We start from the raw sequence: 17,901 nt of genomic DNA on the forward strand, positions 1-17,901 counted from the left end.
AAAACAAGAGAAGTCTGAGAAATCATCTCAGCCAAGAAGAGCCTAAGAAGGCGTGACGACTGGGGGCTGTGACGTGGGCGGCGGCCAGGACACTGGCATGAGGCGGTCGGAGTCTGGGACCCCAGTGGCGTCCTTGCGCTCCCCCCTGCTCTGGTGTTCGCAGGTGAAAAGATGGCATTGTGAAGAGTGGGTGGTTGCTGCGACAGAGCAGTATTTGGAAGCGCTGGAAGAAATAGTTTGGCCTGTGGTCAGATGGTCACCTGATCTATTAGGATGACCAAACTCGGCAGAGTGTCGAGGATAAGGTCCACATGCTGGTGGACTGCATCAATATCTGCACAGGGCGTGAATGCCAGGATGTGCAGCCTCCAGATGGGAAGCCGAAAGACTGTATGCTGCAGATTCTTCGCCGAGATGGGCGAACTATCAGTCTTTGTTCAGAAAGCACAGAAGATTGTTTGGCCCAGAAATTTATGCTTCAGGATTCCAGGATAAATACGGCTTATGTTGGCTTAGAAGTCAGGTATGATGAGATGGCTGTCGCTTCTTCCCCACCTCCTTACACAGCCTATGCTGCACCGACCCCTGAGCAGACATATGGCTATGGTCCATACGGTGGTGCATAGCCGCCAGGAACTCAAGTTGTCCATGCTGCGAATAGGCAGGCTTATGCTGCACCCTACCAGTACCCACATGCAGGACTTTATGGACACCAGCCTGCCAACCAGGTCATCATTTGTGAGCGATATGGAGACAATGACAGTGATCTGACACTGGGCATGCTGGCTGGAGCAGCCACAGGCATGGCCTTAGGGTCTCTGTTCTGGGTCTTCTGGAGTCCTTGAAATCTGGATATGCATAGCTTCTGATACCCTGTGTGCAATAATATAATTTGCAGGACATTTCTGTTTGTGATGTTTTGAATGATGGTTTTAATAGTTCTTTTCAAAGTAGTGACATCATAGCTATAACTAATCCATATAAGTACCACAGAGAAGGCTTTGGACTGCTGTTTTGCTAAAACATGGACTCTTGGGGACACTGGCTCATTTCAAATTTCCTTATGGAACTCTCAGAATCCCTTATTTGAACATACCTGTTAGGAAATGCATTTTCTTTTTAGAGGTAGGCATAGTGCTTAAGGGATAATTTAGTGTTATGCTGGTTGATAATATGGTGACTGTAGGGGAGGAAGACATTTCCTCTACCCGCCCTGGGTCCTTCTGGCTGGACAATGAATTAAATTCACATGAGACAGAATAACAGGAGAAAATTAAACAAAGCTTTATTACATGTATACATGGGAGAGGCTCAGGCAACCTGAGCAGCTCAGCCAACTGGCCGAGGCTGCCTGTTTGAGTATCTCCAGCTACAGACAAGGGGGACATTTAGGGTAGTGGTTTGGGGCTTCACAGGGGAGGAAGGCAACCCACATGGCAATGGAAAAGCAAATGTTTGGTAAATAGAACTTTGATAAGAGTGGGCTTAGCAAGGATCCTCCCAGTCTACCGGAACCCAAAGTTATCTATGGTGATGGCCTGTCCTGGGGACAGGCCTTTGTTTTAAATTTCTTTTAGGCAGTTGGGGGGAAAGGTCTAATGTTCTTGCTGAGTCTGAGCCCTTATTGTCTTCAGCTCGAAATAATCCACATACCAGAGTGGCGCATCTTGGGGCGGCCTGCCCTGAACCCCCTCAGTGACCTATGAGTGAGTAAGTTAGTGTGGCAAGAGAAACTGCAGCTTCTTTTGCTTTAACATCAAACCTTGAAAACTCAGACAGAACTGACTGCATGTTACTTCAGGAGTTCTAGGCTGGTGAGCTGCCTGGGAACCTCCCCGAGGCAGTGGTGTGATGTCCCCACGGCCTGTGGGGCTGTGCAGGCCTCCAGCCAGGCTGACTGCTCAGGATGACGGGGGCAGTTCCGCCTGGGGTGGGGGGCAGTTCCACCTTTAACAATGATGCTTCTTCGTTTTCTTCTTGTTTGTTTTTGGTAGTGATCTTTGGAAAACACTCCAAGTTAGGAACTGGCTTGAGCCACAGAGTGTTAGGGCTTTATCCCTTAAAACTTGAAGAAGGCAAAACAATGACAAACAAGTATGCAGAGGTAGATTTGTTTTATTCAGAGACATTATGTTTTTAGTATCTGCTTTGAGTATTTTTATTGCCAACTCAGCCTACTTATAGCTTCTTTTTCTACTTGTTGAGAAAGTCATATTAAGAGAGCAGTGGGGAGAATGGAATGAGAGCCACAGTTCCAGTGCTCCCGGCTCAGGCCTTCCAGAGAGTGCACTGCACAGAGCATGCTCCTTTCCATCCTTCCGAAGGCTGTTAAAGAGCAGACTTCCTGTCCTGTGCAGGACCGGGGCACTGTGGCTGTCCCCCAGCTCTGGGCTGTGTGTGGAGCCCCGGTGGTGGCACGGTGCGTGGCCGTGGGGGAGACTCAGGTTACAGACGGGAAATAAGGCCTAAGGACGTGAATGACCTCAAGATATCACTCACTGGACCAGGGCACCAGCCTTGTTTTTATTTCTGACTCAAATGTCATGGAGAAGCTTAAACCATTTAATTTTGAGCCCAACTATGTGTGAAGCTTGGGAAAATCCACAGTCCTGCGTTTCTGTTATTTCTTTATCTATGTGATTTTCTTTTTTTTCAGGAAGGTTAGCCCTGAGCTAACGTCTGCTGCCAATCCTCCTCTTTTTGCTGAGGAAGACTGGCCCTGAGGTCACATCCGTGCCCACCTTCCTCTGCTTTATATGTGGGACGCTTACCACAGCATGGCTTGCCAAGTGGTGCCATGTCCGCACCCAGGATCCGAACCAGCGAACCCTGGGCCGCCAAAGTGGAACATGCGAGCTTAACCGCTGTGCCACCTGGCCGGCCCCTATGTGAATTTTTAAAGCTCCTCATTATTCCAGTTTTCTGTCCTGCATGCTTTGAAAAATTCACTTTTATGAAGGCAGATTAGCACAGGGAGGGTCCCTGCTCCTACACTCCATGCAGCCCTATTTTCCATAGAATGTACTCCTAGTAGCACCAATTCTGTTTTTTGTTCTGTGTGGCCAGTTACATACACATATGCTCTTTCGTTTTACTGGCCAACCGACTCCATCTCTGAGGCAGACTTAAGCAGATCTGCGTGTGAAGCCAGATGCCAAGTGAACTTGGTGATGACTGCAGGTCTGTTTGCCTAGCCGATTCTAGCAGACTTGTTGACACTGGAGAGTCAGTTTCCAGCAAAAAGGAAGTGTAATTGTCATCTCTTTGCATGTTTGACATGGTGGAAAATTGCCAGATATGATGTATGTGGTTTTGATGGGTAAAAATGTTACTTTTATGATTTTATATCCTATGTAATAAGAATGGCTTTGTTTGGATGGTAATCATTATTAAAGCTGTACGCTTTGCTTACAAAATATTAAACTCAGTTTTTAATGTTGCATTTGGGTATTAACTTTGAACTTGGAGTTACTGGAACCACACAGTATTGAGTTACGTCACTGAAATGCCCTTGAAGCAAACAGTCTCCCGGTTTTCCCCTGGCTGCCCTCTGACTGAAGGAGGAGAGCTGTAGACTGAAGCTTGGGCACACATGTGTGTGCCCCCATCCTCAGTCCCTGTCCACAGTAGGGCCAGCCCCATTGAGCAGCCATAGTTGAGACTGGAAGTTCACTGTCACGAGTGACTAGATCCTGATGTGAAATGCATACCAAGTGTAAAGATGGGCTGAGACATCATTTCCCTGGCCTACCTCCCGTAGATGCCAATCGTTTGATTGCTTCACTTAGGTAATCCTAAATCAAGAAGTTCAGTGAGCCGGAGGGAACTCGTTCATGTTTGAGTAAGCATTTTATTTCCACGTGCACTTTTATTTCTTTTTGTTGTTGTTGTTGTTGAGGAAGTTTCGCTCTGAGCTAACATCTGTGGCCAATCTTCCTCTTTTTATTGGCTTGAGGAAGATTGGCCCTGAGCTAACATCTGTGCTGATTTTCCTCTATTTTGTATGTGGGATGCTGCCACAGCATGACTTGGTGAGTGGTGTGGGTCCACTCCTGGGATCTGAACCCATGAACCTGGGCCACCAAAGCGGAGCATGCAGGACTTAACCACTACAGCACGGGGCTGGCCCTGCATGTGTACTTTTAAATAATGTACCTGGAAGTTGGCCGTTGACATTGTACACATGCCGATCTGATTGCTTTTTAGCTCTGTGCTTTTAATTCCTGGAGTTAACTTTGGGTCTTAGCTGGTAAAGAGAAGGGAGAGACCAGAGGCTGTGTTTCAGATCACCATCCGTGAAAGAGGGCAGACCAGGACCCAAGATCGATCATAAGGAGAAGTTCTTGCAGGTGAGACAGAATGACCTAAGTTTATTTTCCACATCAGTTGTGATCTTTCTTTCTCCTTCTCAAGTTTATGTAGACACAGGCATGGAATGCAGTTCCATTTTTTCCCACTAGAGTTGATCTTTTTTCTGATTGCTTCCCTGTCTCTTGTATTCCGTGTCCACAGAACCTATTTTTCCCTGTGTCTGCAAATTGTATGTTTATAAGTGAAAACGTTAATTCAATAAGTGATTGTTGACCTTAAAAAAAAAAGAAAAGAAGACGATGACTAAATGTAATGTGGTGTCCTGGATGGGATTCTGGAACAGAAAAGGGACATATTAGGCAAAAATTAAGGAAGTCTGAATAAAGTATGGACTTTTTTTAATAATGACGTATCAATATTGGTTCATTAATTATAACAAACATATCATATCAGTGTAAAATGTTAACAATATGGTAAACCGGATGTTTGGTATAGGGGAACTCTCTGTACTGTCTTCTCAGTTTTTCTGCAAATATAAAACTGCTCTAAAAAATAAAGTTTATCTATGGAGACAATAAAAAGATCAGTGGGTGCCAGAAGTTCGAGGAGAGGAAGGAGGGCGAAGGTGGAATATGTGGAACACATAGGGTTTTTAGGACAGTGAAACTATACTGTATGATACTTTAATGGTGGATAAACAATAATTTGTCAAGGCCCATGGAATGTGCAACACAAAGAGTGAAATCTAATGTAAACCATAGACTGTTAGACTGTACCAATGTATCAATATTGGTTCCCTCGTTGTAACAAATGCACCACACTACTGAAAGATGTTCATAATTGGGAAAACTGGATGCAGGGGTGGGAGTGGGTGGGGGTGGAGAGGGCAGGTTGAGTATACGTGATATCTGCTCAGTTATTCTGTAAAGCTAAAACTGTACTAAAAAATTAAGTCTACTAAAATAAATGGACAAGTAGCTTTGATACCGGCTCAACACAAGGCTGACATAAGGGAAGCCACATTGTAGAAAAGAAACCATATTGTAACTTTGAATGACCTCTGACTAACTAACCTGGCTGGATATGTACCCTCCTGGAGATCCACCTGCTCTGTAGATTTTATGGCCCCTGCTTGCGCAGGTACTTCCCAGCTGCGATAAGATGGTCTTTGTTCTTTTGAGTTCCTTAGGAATGTGATGACTCCCGGACGGTCTATCTGGTGTGGCCGCTCCTAGTCTGTAACACCAGAGGGTCAACATTGCTAAGCCTTCCTCTGTAACCCACTGGCCTATATAACTGCTTCAAGATTCTGTGCCCCCCTTAAGATGGTTCTTTTGGACATTATTCTGCCATCTTCCCTCTTGCTAGCAAGCTATAATAAAATGCCCTTTCTCTGCCACCATCTTGCCTCTTGATGATTGGCTTTTGTCTCACGGCAAGCAGACCGTGCCCTTTGTGCAGTAACAACTTGAATAGACATTTCTCCAAAGAAGATATACAAATAGCCAACAAACACATAAAAGGATGTTCAACATCACTAGTCTTTAGGGAAATGCAAGTAAAACCAAAATGAGATACAGCTTTACACCCACTAGGATGGCTATAATTTAAAAAAAAAAAATTTATTTTTTAAAGATTGGCGCCTGAGCTAACATCTGTTGCCAATCTTCTTTTTTTTCTTCTTATTCTCTCCAAAGTCCCCCAGTCCATAGTTGTATATTCTACTTGTGAGTGCCTGTGGTTGTGTTATGTGGGATGCCGCCTCAGCATGGCTTGATGAGCCATGCCATGTCCACGCCCAGGATCTGAACCAGTGAAACCCTGGGCTGCCGAAGCAGAGAACATGAACTTAATCACTCAGCCATGAGGCTGGCCCCTATATTTTTTTTAAAAAGGAAAATAATAGGTATTGGCAAGAATGTAGACAAATTAGAACCCTCATGCATTGCTGGTAGGAATGTAAAATGGTGCAACCGCTGTAGAAAACAGTTTGATAGTTCCTCAAAAAGTTTTTGAAAAAATGGAATTACTATATGATCCAGAAATTCCACTCCTAAGTATATACCCCAAAGAATTGAAAACAAGCATTCAAATCAAAACTTATACACAAATGTTCATAGCAGCACTATTCACAATAGCCAAAAAGTGAAAACAACCCAAATGTCCATCAATGGGTGAATGGATAAATAAAATGTGGCATATCCATACAATGAAATTTTTCTCAACCATAAAAAGGAATTAACTAGTGATACATGGTACAATATGGATGAACCTCAAAAACACTATGCTATGTGAAAAAAAGACACAAACATCACATATTGTATGATTCTATTTTTATTAAATATCCAGAATAGGTAAATGCATAGAGACAGAAAGCAGACGAGTGGTTGCCAGGGGCTAGGGGGAGGGAGGAATGGGAAGTGACTGCTTAATGTGTGTGGGGGTTTCCATTGGGGTGATGAAAATGTTTTGGAACTAGATAGAGGTGATGTGAATATACACTGTTGAATATACCATATGCCAATGAATTGTGCACTTTAAAATGGTTAATTTTATGTTATGTGAATTTTACTTTAATTTAAAAAAGGGGGGGCCGGCCCCATGGCTGAGTGGTTGGGTTCGCACGCTCCACTTAGGTGGCCCAGGGTTTCGCCGGTTCGGATCCTGAGTGTGGACCCACACACCGCTCATCAAGCCATGCTGAGGCAGCGTCCCACATAGCAGAACTAGAAGGACCTAAAACTAGAGTATAAAACTATGTACTGAGGGGCTTTGAGAAGAAGAAGAAGAAAAAAAGATTGGCAACAGATGTTAGCTCAGGGCCAATCTTAAAAAAAAAAAAAAAGGAAAGAAAGAGGAATGTACAAAGTGCATAGAGGAACCACTAGCTGCTTTAGGAGAGGTCCAGAAGATAGGAGGATGGGAAGACCTAAAGAAATTTTCATACAAGTGATGTTTGAATTGAGTCGAGTCAATCAATTTATGAATCAATTATCAAACATTTATTGTGTGCATACTAAACACCAGGCACTGAGGCAGGCATTGAGGAGATTATATATATATGAATTCAGATCTCATTTGCCCCTCAGAGAGCTCACAATCTAGGTGGGGGAGGCAGATACTGTAATAGGCAATTGCAGTGCCTTGTGGAAGCTCAGTGATAGATGTACGCACAAGGTCTTGTGGAAATAAAGGAGGAGAGTCACCCATCACAGTCTGGGGGGTTTGAAAGAATGAGCAGAAAGTGGCTAAGTGAAGAGGGGGAAGAAAGGTCATTTTAGTAAGAGGGAACAGCACAAGCAAAGGCATGGAGCCAAGAGATAGAAGATGTATGTGTGTGTGTGTGTGTGTGTGTTATGTGCACATGCATAGGGAATAATTATGAGTGGTTTCATGTTGTAATAGGAAAAATTTTCCAAATAAGAAGTGGCAAGTAGTGAGGTTTAAACCAAGTGAATGACAGTCAGGCATATGTTTTAGATAAATCGCTCTATTAGCAGTGTGGAGGCCAGGATTGGAAAGGGACAAGACTGGAGGCAGGGGGACTAATTAGGAGGCTGTTGCAGAAGTCCAGATGAAAAATTATCAGGGCCTGAACCGGGGAAGTGGTAACTGGGATAAAGAGGAAGGGTCAGAATCAAGAAATGCTTAGCAGATAAAATTAACAGGACCCGAGGATTGATTGGCTGTTGGTGGTGAGGAAGAGTCAAGGATGACTTCAGGTTCCTGTTTCGTGTGATGGGGTGTGTATTTGTCAGAGATGTTAAATGAGAGCAACAGCGGCTGACTCTAGTTGACTAAGCTGAGAAGGCATTTTTTAAAAAGGATATTGAGGAGCTCCCACAATTGTTGGAAGGGCTAAAGAATGAGGTTGGAAGTGTGGGGGATCAGAATTGGCCACCCCAAAATGTGTCTGTTTGGTTTGCTTATTATTGTTTTTTCTATTTGGTTAAAACTTTATCTAGTGAGAATGAATGAACCACAGCTGCAAGAAACAACATGGATAAATCTTAGAATAAAATATCCTGTTTGAAAAGCAAGGTCCTTTACATTACAGACAATGTGGTGTCACACAGGAAAAATGTCGCTTAGGGAGACATACATACTTGATAAAACTGTGAAAGAAAAAGCTGAGAAACAAGCACAAAATTGAGAATGTGCTCCCCTTGGTGTGGGGTGGTGGGGGAAAGGAGTCCGGAGTCAATGGTATTAAGTAATATTTGGGGGTTTAAGTTGGGTGCTGGGTTGACAGGTTTTTGATTTAGTGTTATGTTTATAACATATTTTACATATCAGTTTTTATATGAGTCAAATATTACAGGGGTCAGCAAACTACAGTCCACGATGTAGGCCAATGGCTTATTTTTAAGAGCAAAAGACCCTGAAAGAAACTTTGACCTCCCCCTCAACTGCCTAAAAGAACTTAAAATAGAAGGGCGTGTTCCAGGAAGGAGCTAACACCATAAGATAGCTGTAATGTGATGTAAAATGTGTCTTTCAGGTCACATTGTCTGTAGTTGGCCCATTTACATTTCCAGCTCCATGTAAATTGCCTTCCACTCCCTTGAAGTCCCAAACCACTAGCCTCAACATCCTCCTTCCTTTAGCTGAAGATCGTATTTAAGATGAGAGCCTCTGCCATTTTGGCAAGTTACTCAGTTTGCCTGAGTCTCTCTCATGTATACATGTTATAAAGCTTTGTTTGATTTTCTTCTGTTATTCCATCTCATGTGAATTTAATTCGTAGCCCAGCCAGAAAGACCGAGAGGGTAGAGGACATGTCTTCCTCTCCTGCAGAAGCTAAGCTTCCAGGAGCAATGCCCCAAACCATTGCAGAAGTGGCTGGATGATCCAGGTGCCCCCACCCAGAGCACAAGAAGAAGCTGCTACTGCTGCTGCTGCTGCTGCAAGAAGTCAACTTTGAAAACACTGGAAATTCCCTGATAGTAAAAAAAATGGAAGCTCCACTTAGAGCCAGGTTCCTCATGTTGCTCAGTTCCAAAAGAGAGTCTCATATAGGTGCTTCTGATTAGAGGAGCCTACGTCCCGTGACCGTGTCCTAGTTACGAGGGAGGCTGGCAAATGCTTTTGACTCTTACACGAGGGAGGCAGAGCTCATAATGTGGACGTTCTTCCATATATAGAAAGGCTATTCAAATAATGAGAGCAGCCACATGTATGACACAGATGGTGCTGCTATCAACTAATGCAGTGAATACATGAATTTGGGGGCGGGGGTGAGGAGTTCCATTCTGAACATGTGGAGTTTGAGGTGTCTGAACATTCAGATATAGATGTCTAGCAGGTGGTAGGATATTTGAAGCTCTTAGCATACAGGTAGCAGTTAAACCAAGAGTGGGTGGGATGGCCCAGGGAGAGCATGTAGAGTGAGATGAGAAGACAGAAGAGAGAAACAAAACATCCCTGGATTTCTCAGTGCCCCCGTGAAAAGCCCTGGCCACCTGAGATACAGGGCTATATACAATATAAAGCTAGAGAATGTTTGCCTAGACACGTTTCACTTTTCACGTACCATGAGGGTGAGATCTCTAGCCATTTGTCTAGCTAAATACTGGGATCGAAATGGATAATAAACTTCTCTTTATCTCTCCAAGAGATCTGAATGGTTACAGCCAGGACTAGGTCCCCAGATGAAGCTCTCAAGGTGCCAGGAAGACTGAAGCACTATTTCCCTAGGCTTAATGAAGTGTTAATCACTTCAAAAGGGGTGAAGCCCAGACCTGGAAGACACCTCTAAGCTGTAAAAGCTGGAGACACAGGGCTGGCTTATCTGGTCCTTGGAAAGACTTGTTAACATTACAAAAGGTTAGTGTAAGAATCAGGAGTCTGGGGTCGGCCTGTGGGGCAGCGGTTAAGTTCGCACATTCCGCTTCTCGGTGGCCCGGGGTTCGCAGGTTCGGATCTTGGTGCAGACAAGGCACCTCTTGGCAAAAAGCCACGCTGTGGTAGGCGTCCCACGTCTAAAGTAGAGGAAGATGGGCACGGATGTTAGCTCAGGGCCAGTCTTCCTCAGCAAAAAGAGGAGGATTGGCAGTAGTTAGCTCAGGGCTAATCTTCCTCAAAAAATAAAAAAAAAAAGAAAAGGAAAAAAGAATCAGGAGTCTTTCCATCCTGTCTCCAAGGAGCAAAGGGTTTTCTCTCTCCTTTCAGAAGGGAGCAGGATGGCTGTCTCTCCCCTATACATAAATGGAGAAAATCCATTGTTCTCCATCCCTCATCTATGGGGTGGAACCTGCCATTCACATGGAAAGTTTCCATCAGTTCTCATCCTGTCACCTTGGGTCTGGGTGTGCAGGACCGACATGGCAATGTTACTCTGGTTGTTGATCTGGCTGTGCTAATAAAAAATTCTTTTCCCTGATCCAGGTGCCTCCTGTTTCTTTAGCATTCATACATATAAAGTACCTAACTGCAAGTGGGGTAGCATCTCAGACCCTTCACAATTCTTGACAAAACATTGAGGAACATTAACATTTAAGTGATGGAAGGAGGAAGAGATTAAAAAAGAGAACAAACAGGAATGGTCAGAGAAGTACACAATAACCAGGAAACTGAATTAATTCAATGTGATGGAAACCTAGGAACAAGAACATTTCAAGTAAGAGGCAATTGTCAGCAGTGTCAAAAGCATAGAGAAGTCCAGGAACATCAAGGCTGAAAAGTAGCTATTGGCTTTGGCAGTTTGGAGATCACTGGTGACTTTTGCCAAAATAAATTTCAATGGAAACATGTTTTCAGTAGGATGAAGCATGAAGAGATTTGAGGAAGTAGAGACAGCAAATGTAGACTGCTATTATTTGCAGAAGCTTAAGCTGAGAAGGTAAGGAGAGAAATTGGCACCTGATGAAGATTCAGGGTCAAGGGAGAGTTTTTTGTTTTGTTTTGTTTTTAAATGGTAGAGACCTGAGCATGTTTAAGGCTGAGGAAAAGGCACCACAGATTGAAATCAGGGAGAGAAGAGATAATTGATGGATTGGGATTCTGAAAGAGATCGAAAAAGATGGCACTTCGGGCACAACGGGATGGGGTAGACCTTGAACAAGACAATGGAATGAAGACAAGGATGGGTGTTGTGGGGGATCAGAATTGGCCACCCCAAAATGTGTCTCTTTGCCTTGCCTCGATTATTTTAAGAACAAAATACTCTGAAAGAAACTTTGACCTCAGCCCCTAACTGCCTAAAAGAAGTTTAGGATAAAATGCCTGTCCCCAGGACAGGCCATCACCAAAGATGACTCTGGGTATCCGTAGACTGTGAGGATCCTTGCTAAGCCCATTCTTATCTACCAAACATTTGCTTTTCCATTTCCATGTGAACTGCCTTCCTCCCCTTTGAAGTCCCAAACCACCACCCCCAACACCCTCCTTTGTCTTTAGCTGAAGATAATATTTAAGGGAATAGCCTCCGCCATTTTGGCGAGTTACTCAACTTTCCTGGGTTTGTCCCATGTATACATATTATAAAGCTCTGTTTGATTTTCTCCTGTCGTTCTGTCTCATGTCAATTTAATTCGTAGACCAGCCAGAAGGACCTCAAACGGGTAGAGGAATTCTCTTCCTCCCCTACAGTGTAAATGTAGTGGTGTTTTTTAGGATAGATTCAGCTGAGGCTGAAGACCATGGATTTATAGTGGCACTCACTTGTATAGTTTTGTTGATTTTCTTCAGCAGGGTGCAAACACCCAAGTGAAGGAGGGGAGAAGGATGGCTTGTAGTACTGACCCCAGATGAGAGGTCTGTGGGCTGGTTTGGCAGAGAGGAATGCAAAGGCAATCGAGGGTGCTGGTGAGAGAGCAGTTCACGTCATCAAGCATGGGGTTAAGGAAGGTTGGGAAGAGAAGGAAAAGAGGCCAGGAGGGGCTGACAGACTGGGAGAAAATGGAGGGCTCAAAGGGCTAAAGGGGTCCATATGAGGTAAAAGAACGAGTGTCATGTGGATGAAGGCCTGAGGGAGCATGTAGGAGAGGAGATTGTGGTCAAAGTGGAATATGAGAAGGATAAATGTCAGAGGTGAGCAATTCACCACAGTGAGGTTCAAGATGTGGTGCTTTGGATGTGGGTGGCTGAAGCGGAATGGAGAAGGTAATTGAGAGAGCCAAGGGACTGAGAAGTTGCTGGTTGTGTCATCTCCAAGGATAGGTGCCAGGAATTAGGTGGAGAGGGAGATCATGGACCAGGTGCCAGCATCTTTACTTAAGGAGGAGAGAGTGAAGGATGTATAAGAATTTTCTAGGCAGACTGGGATGGAAGGGATGGCTATTCTAGACAGAGAGAAAAGATTGGGAAAGGGCATGGTTAGAAGTGTGAAACAGCCTCATCTTTTCAGGGAACTGAAACCAGCATGAGCGTGTGGACAGGAATGTGGCAGCAGGGGAGGGTGCATCAGCAGGCGGAGCTTATATATGATGCACAGCCACTGAGGAGTTTGAAATGGAGTATTTGTGCTTAATTCTGATTTGTGTTTTAGATTTTCTAAGGTGAAGTGTGGAAGATGAGAGTCAGGTAGGGCTAGAGACCAGTTTGCGGGCTGTTGTGATCACCCAGGCCAGTGCGGGGGAGTGGCACTGGCAGTGGAGGTGGAAGATGAATTCCAGAGCTATTTTCATATCACATGTGCCTTTTGCAGCTCTACAACCTTTCGCCTATTGCCAGCACGCAACATGAAGTCTGGTCGGTTTATCCTTTCAGTTCACGCTTTCATGGCCCAGCTCTTCATCCCAGAAGCAGCTGTCAGGACCTTTGAGAATGGGATCCTTATCACTAAAATCTCCACTTTGCCCATCGTATAGGGCAGGGGATGCATTAGCAAAAGCTTTTGGTCTCAGCTAATTTCCTTTTCTTTACTTGCTTTCGTTTCCCTCTACCAAGCCTTCAATTAATCTGAGGCAGGAGTCTGATCTCTGGAACATTACGGGATGGGGCTGCTTCACTCGTTTTCGGTGCTCCATTGCCTGGAGGTACATGTGTGGCCAACTGAAAGGGCTAATACTGTATATGAAAGTGGAACTCAGTGTGTGAAAGTGTCGGTCAGGCCCCAGTTAGCACTTCCCCTCCTTTTTCACGATTACTCTCCCATTTGTGGTAGGCAGAATTCTAACATGGCCCCCAAGATTCTCACCCCCGCTGGTGAACACACACCTTCTCCCAGTTATCTGGTCAAAAACTAGTCAGTGCTGTTGTGAAGGGATTGTGCAGACGTAATTAAGATGCCAAATGAGCTAACTTTAAGAAATAGAGGGGCCGGCCCCGTGGCCGAGTGGTTAAGTTCGCGCGCTCCGCTGCAGGCGGCCCAGTGTTTCGTTGGTTCGAATCCTGGGCGCAGACATGGCACTGCTCATCAAGCCACGCTGAGGTGGCGTCCCACATGCCACAACTAGAAGGACCCACAACGAAGAATATACAACTATGTACTGGGGGGCTTTGGGGAGAAAAAGGAAAAAAATAAAATCTTTTAAAAAAAAAAAGATTAAGTATTAAAAAAAAAAAAAGAAGAAAGAAATAGAGATTATCCTAAGTGAGCTGACCTAATCAGGGGAGCTCTTAAAAGGGAGAAGACTCCTCAGTCACAAAAAGCCCAACACTGTACGAGTCCACCTATGTGAGGGACCTAAAGTAGTCAAATTCATAGAAACAGAAAGTAGAATGGTGGTTGCCATGGGGTGGGGGAGGGGAAATGGGCAGCTGTCTGATGAATCTACTTTTGGTTTTGCAAGATGAATAAGTTCTGGAGAGATCTGTTGCACAACAATGTGAATATACTTAACACTACCACATTGTACACTTAAAAATGGTTAAGATGGCCAATTTTATGTTTTATGTGTTTTTTTAAATCACAATTTTTAAAAAGTGGGAGGGACTGGGCTCTTTCTAGTGAGATTCAAAGTGTGAGAGGAATTTGACACAAGGGAGATTCTCCATTGCTGACTTTGAAGATGGAGGGGGCCACGTGGCAAGGAATGCGGGTTAACTCTAAGAGCTGAGAGTGTCCGCCAGCCGACTGCCATCAAGAATATGGGCACCTCAGTCGTGTGACCACTAGGAACTAAATCCTGCCATAACCACAGGAGTTTGGAAGAGGACTCCAAGCCTCAGATGAGTTTGCAGCCCGGCTGACATCTTCTTTGCAGCCTGTGAGACCATGAGCAGAGGACCCAATTAACCTGTGCCTGGGTTTCTGATCCATGTAAACTGTGAGAAAACAAATGTGTGTGTTTGGGGCTGGCCTAGTGGCATAGTGGTTGGGTTTGCATGCTCAGTTTTGGTGGCTGGGGATTCGCAGGTTCGGATCCTGGGCACAGACCTACACACTGCTCATTAAGCCATGCTATGGCAGCATCCCACATACCAAAAAGAAAAATAGAGGAAGACTGGCACAGATGATAGCTCAGGGATAATCTTCCTCAAGCAAAAAGAGGAAGATTGGCAACAGATGTTAGCTCAGGGACAATCTTCCACAGGAAAGAAAAAAAAGAAAGAAAGAAAAGAAAATTGTTTTTTGTTTCTTTGTGTGTGTGTGTTTAAATGAAATTTCTATTTATACACTGTATTTAGAAGCAAATACATAAATTCTTACCCAATTTATTTCCATAAATGCACAAGAAATTACTATTATTGGTTTACAAACCAAACCACATATTACAGTCAAAGGACTTGGGGTGATTCATTCAGTGGAGTTCTAAGTACAAATGGTACACACCTGATTTGAAACAAACAGTGTAAACTACAGCAGTCAGGACTGAAAGTATTAATTTCATGACACTCCAATATGACTATAAAATTTCTTCAACTCAACATGTATGCTTCTTATGAAATTCTATAAGAATTTTTCATCATCTGTAGATATAGAGTTTCTAACACTTTTCAGGAATAGCAACTACACATTTTGCCATGTCATGATTGACTAATAAAAAGGATGTTTATAAAAAAGCTTTCTTTACAGGACTACAAAAGTATTAAAAGAAACCAAATTTGTGATTAGTAGTGTACCAACACGTTATTTTAGAAATTTAAAATTATTTATGGAACTGGCAATTGTTCCTTATTAGACTATTCAACAAAACTATCTATTGCTGGTAATATGATTTCATTTTCCAATTAAGAATTCACATTTGAAGAAAAGCCATTAAGATTTAAATATGCATATGAAATATATATTTTGAATCACCATAAACCAGTATCTCTCATGTATAATGTGAAATGTACAATAATTAAAATTGCCATTTGTGAAGGCATTTTAAAGAAAATGTTTAGACTTGTATCATTAGCAGAGACATTGCACATAACATATTTAAGATTCTAGTAACTTTTATCCTGTTTCAATAATGCTGGCTCAGAAATGACAATGTATACTTTATAGTTTATTTCATATATGCCAATGATTTGGCCTTTTGGTGCATGATTGTTTTCAAGAGCAAGATGGTTGCCCTGTGTAGCCAGTTTCCTTAAAAACTATTTTTAATTCTCTGATAGTTTGCTGTGATAAATATTTTGACCTTCTAAATTTTCAGATTATTGCACCAAGTAGAAAGAGAAGTTTTTCTTAGACAGACCGGGAGAGAGACAGAGACAGAGATACAGAAAGAGGAATTTTCCAAATTCTTTCCATAGCTTTCTTATTATTTGTAAAAATGCACAATGGTGTCCTAATAAGCCTGACAATAGCTCTGGCCTCCATCAGGTTTTGTGATGAAACATTTAACAAAAAACAATTTGATCCGTTTATTACAGCAAATGGACACAGCTTTCCTCTTTTCCTTTTTGCCTTGAGCTCAGATTTTTAGAAGCACATATTTAAAAATCAAGTACAGGTTGTTCCATATGTTGTTTAAGTTACCATTCAATAGCATCCAAAAATATAATCAAAATGTACTCAGCCCAAACTAGGGGATGAAATTTTCTCTCTTTTTCCCTTCCATTTTTAACCGGACTATTCGAGTATCATATAAAGCTAGCCATTCACATTATGTTGTGCCACCTACAGCAAATGGCTCTCTTATACACAAAAGCAGGAAATATTGCAATACCCCTATCTTTCTGATTATAATTTAATTAGTTTCTTGGCAAATACTTTTATTTTTATCAATACACTATCAGAACCTAACAATTTCAGATTGAATTATAACAGGGGATATTTCCTTAAAGTATTTTATATTATGGATATACAAAGTCATATCAAAAATTGGCTTTCTGAATAGAACAACATTAATATTTGCCCTCCAAAACAACGCAAAATCAAAATTTTGAAACATTTAGATGAAAATCAGAATAATGTTAACTTGACACTAAACAGCTGGATCCTGTGCACGTGGATCTAGATCTTATGTACATGGGTCCTAGAGCAAATTAGGCCTGAACTATCACTGCAGGCAAAAACGCTAAACTGAGGCTGGCCAACTTTGGGCACATCGTGAGAAGGCAGGATTCTTTGGAAACGACGACAATGCTGGGAAAAATAGAAGGCAGCAGGAAAAGAGGACCGCCAAATGTGAGATGGGTCGACTCCATAAGGAAGCCATGGGCATGAGTCTCTAGAAGTGGAGTAGGGCTGTTGAGGACGGGACACTGTGGACAGCACTCATTCGTAGGGTCGCCAGGAGTCAGAGCCGACTCCACAGCAGGTGACGACAACAATGCACATGGTGTCACATGAGGAAAATGTGGGGAACAAGCTATGTACGCATGATAAAATGGGGTTTAGGGCAGTCCAAAGACCTCTGTGTACCCTGATTTCACCAACAGTACATGTAAATGCTTCTAGAAACATGAGGAAGTCATTTCAACAGTTATTATTAATATACAGTGGCTCTCTGACAACACCTACCACCTAGTATAGATGAACAAGGACTTTTAGCTCACCCTAGATGTATTATATTTTATTTTTATTTTTATTTATTTTTAATTATTTTTTTTTAAGATTTTATTTTTCCTTTTTCTCCCCAAGCCCCCTGGTACACAGTTGTGTATTTTTAGTTGTGGGTCCTTCTAGTTGTGGCATGTGGGGTGCTGCCTCAGCATGGCCTGATGAGCGGTGCCATGTTGGCGCCCAGGATTCGAACTGGCGAAACCCTGGGCCGCCGAAGCAGAGCGCTCGAACTTAACCACTTGGCCACGGGGCCGGCCCCTTATTTTTATTTTTTATTTTTATTTTTTTTGCTTTTTCTCCTCAAATCTCCCCAGTACATAGTTGTATATTTTTTAGTTGTGGGTCCTCCTAGTTGTGGAGTGTGGGATGCCGCCTCAACATGGCCTGATGAGTGGTGCCATGTCTGCGCCCAGGATTCGAACTGATGAAACCCTGGGCCGCTGAAGCTGAGCGCGCGAACTTAACCACTCGGCCACAGGGCCGGCCCCAAGATGTATTTTAAATTGTTTAAAAATTATTTTAAAAGTAAATAGCCTTGCAAAAGAGCAGGTTAAATGTCTTACATTAATTTGATAACAGGTTTATAACTCTGTAATAATTCTTAACCAAATAGCTTATATTGAACACTTAAACTATTACAATATTCTCCATATTTCATCTTATTAGGTGGAAACATCAGAAAATGAAAGAGGAGTCTCCACAACAAG

The 17,901-nt window shown here is 43.0% G+C and overlaps 1 pseudogene; it reads left to right on the forward strand.

The window, feature by feature from the left end:
- The first annotated feature begins 248 nt into the window (after positions 1-248).
- LOC103542613 (pleckstrin homology domain-containing family B member 2 pseudogene) lies at positions 249-1,068 on the forward strand (annotated as a pseudogene).
- The last annotated feature ends 16,833 nt before the right edge of the window (positions 1,069-17,901 follow it).

Source organism: Equus przewalskii, chromosome X, assembly GCF_037783145.1.
Source record: "Equus przewalskii isolate Varuska chromosome X, EquPr2, whole genome shotgun sequence".
In the NCBI taxonomy this organism is placed as follows: domain Eukaryota; kingdom Metazoa; phylum Chordata; class Mammalia; order Perissodactyla; family Equidae; genus Equus; species Equus przewalskii.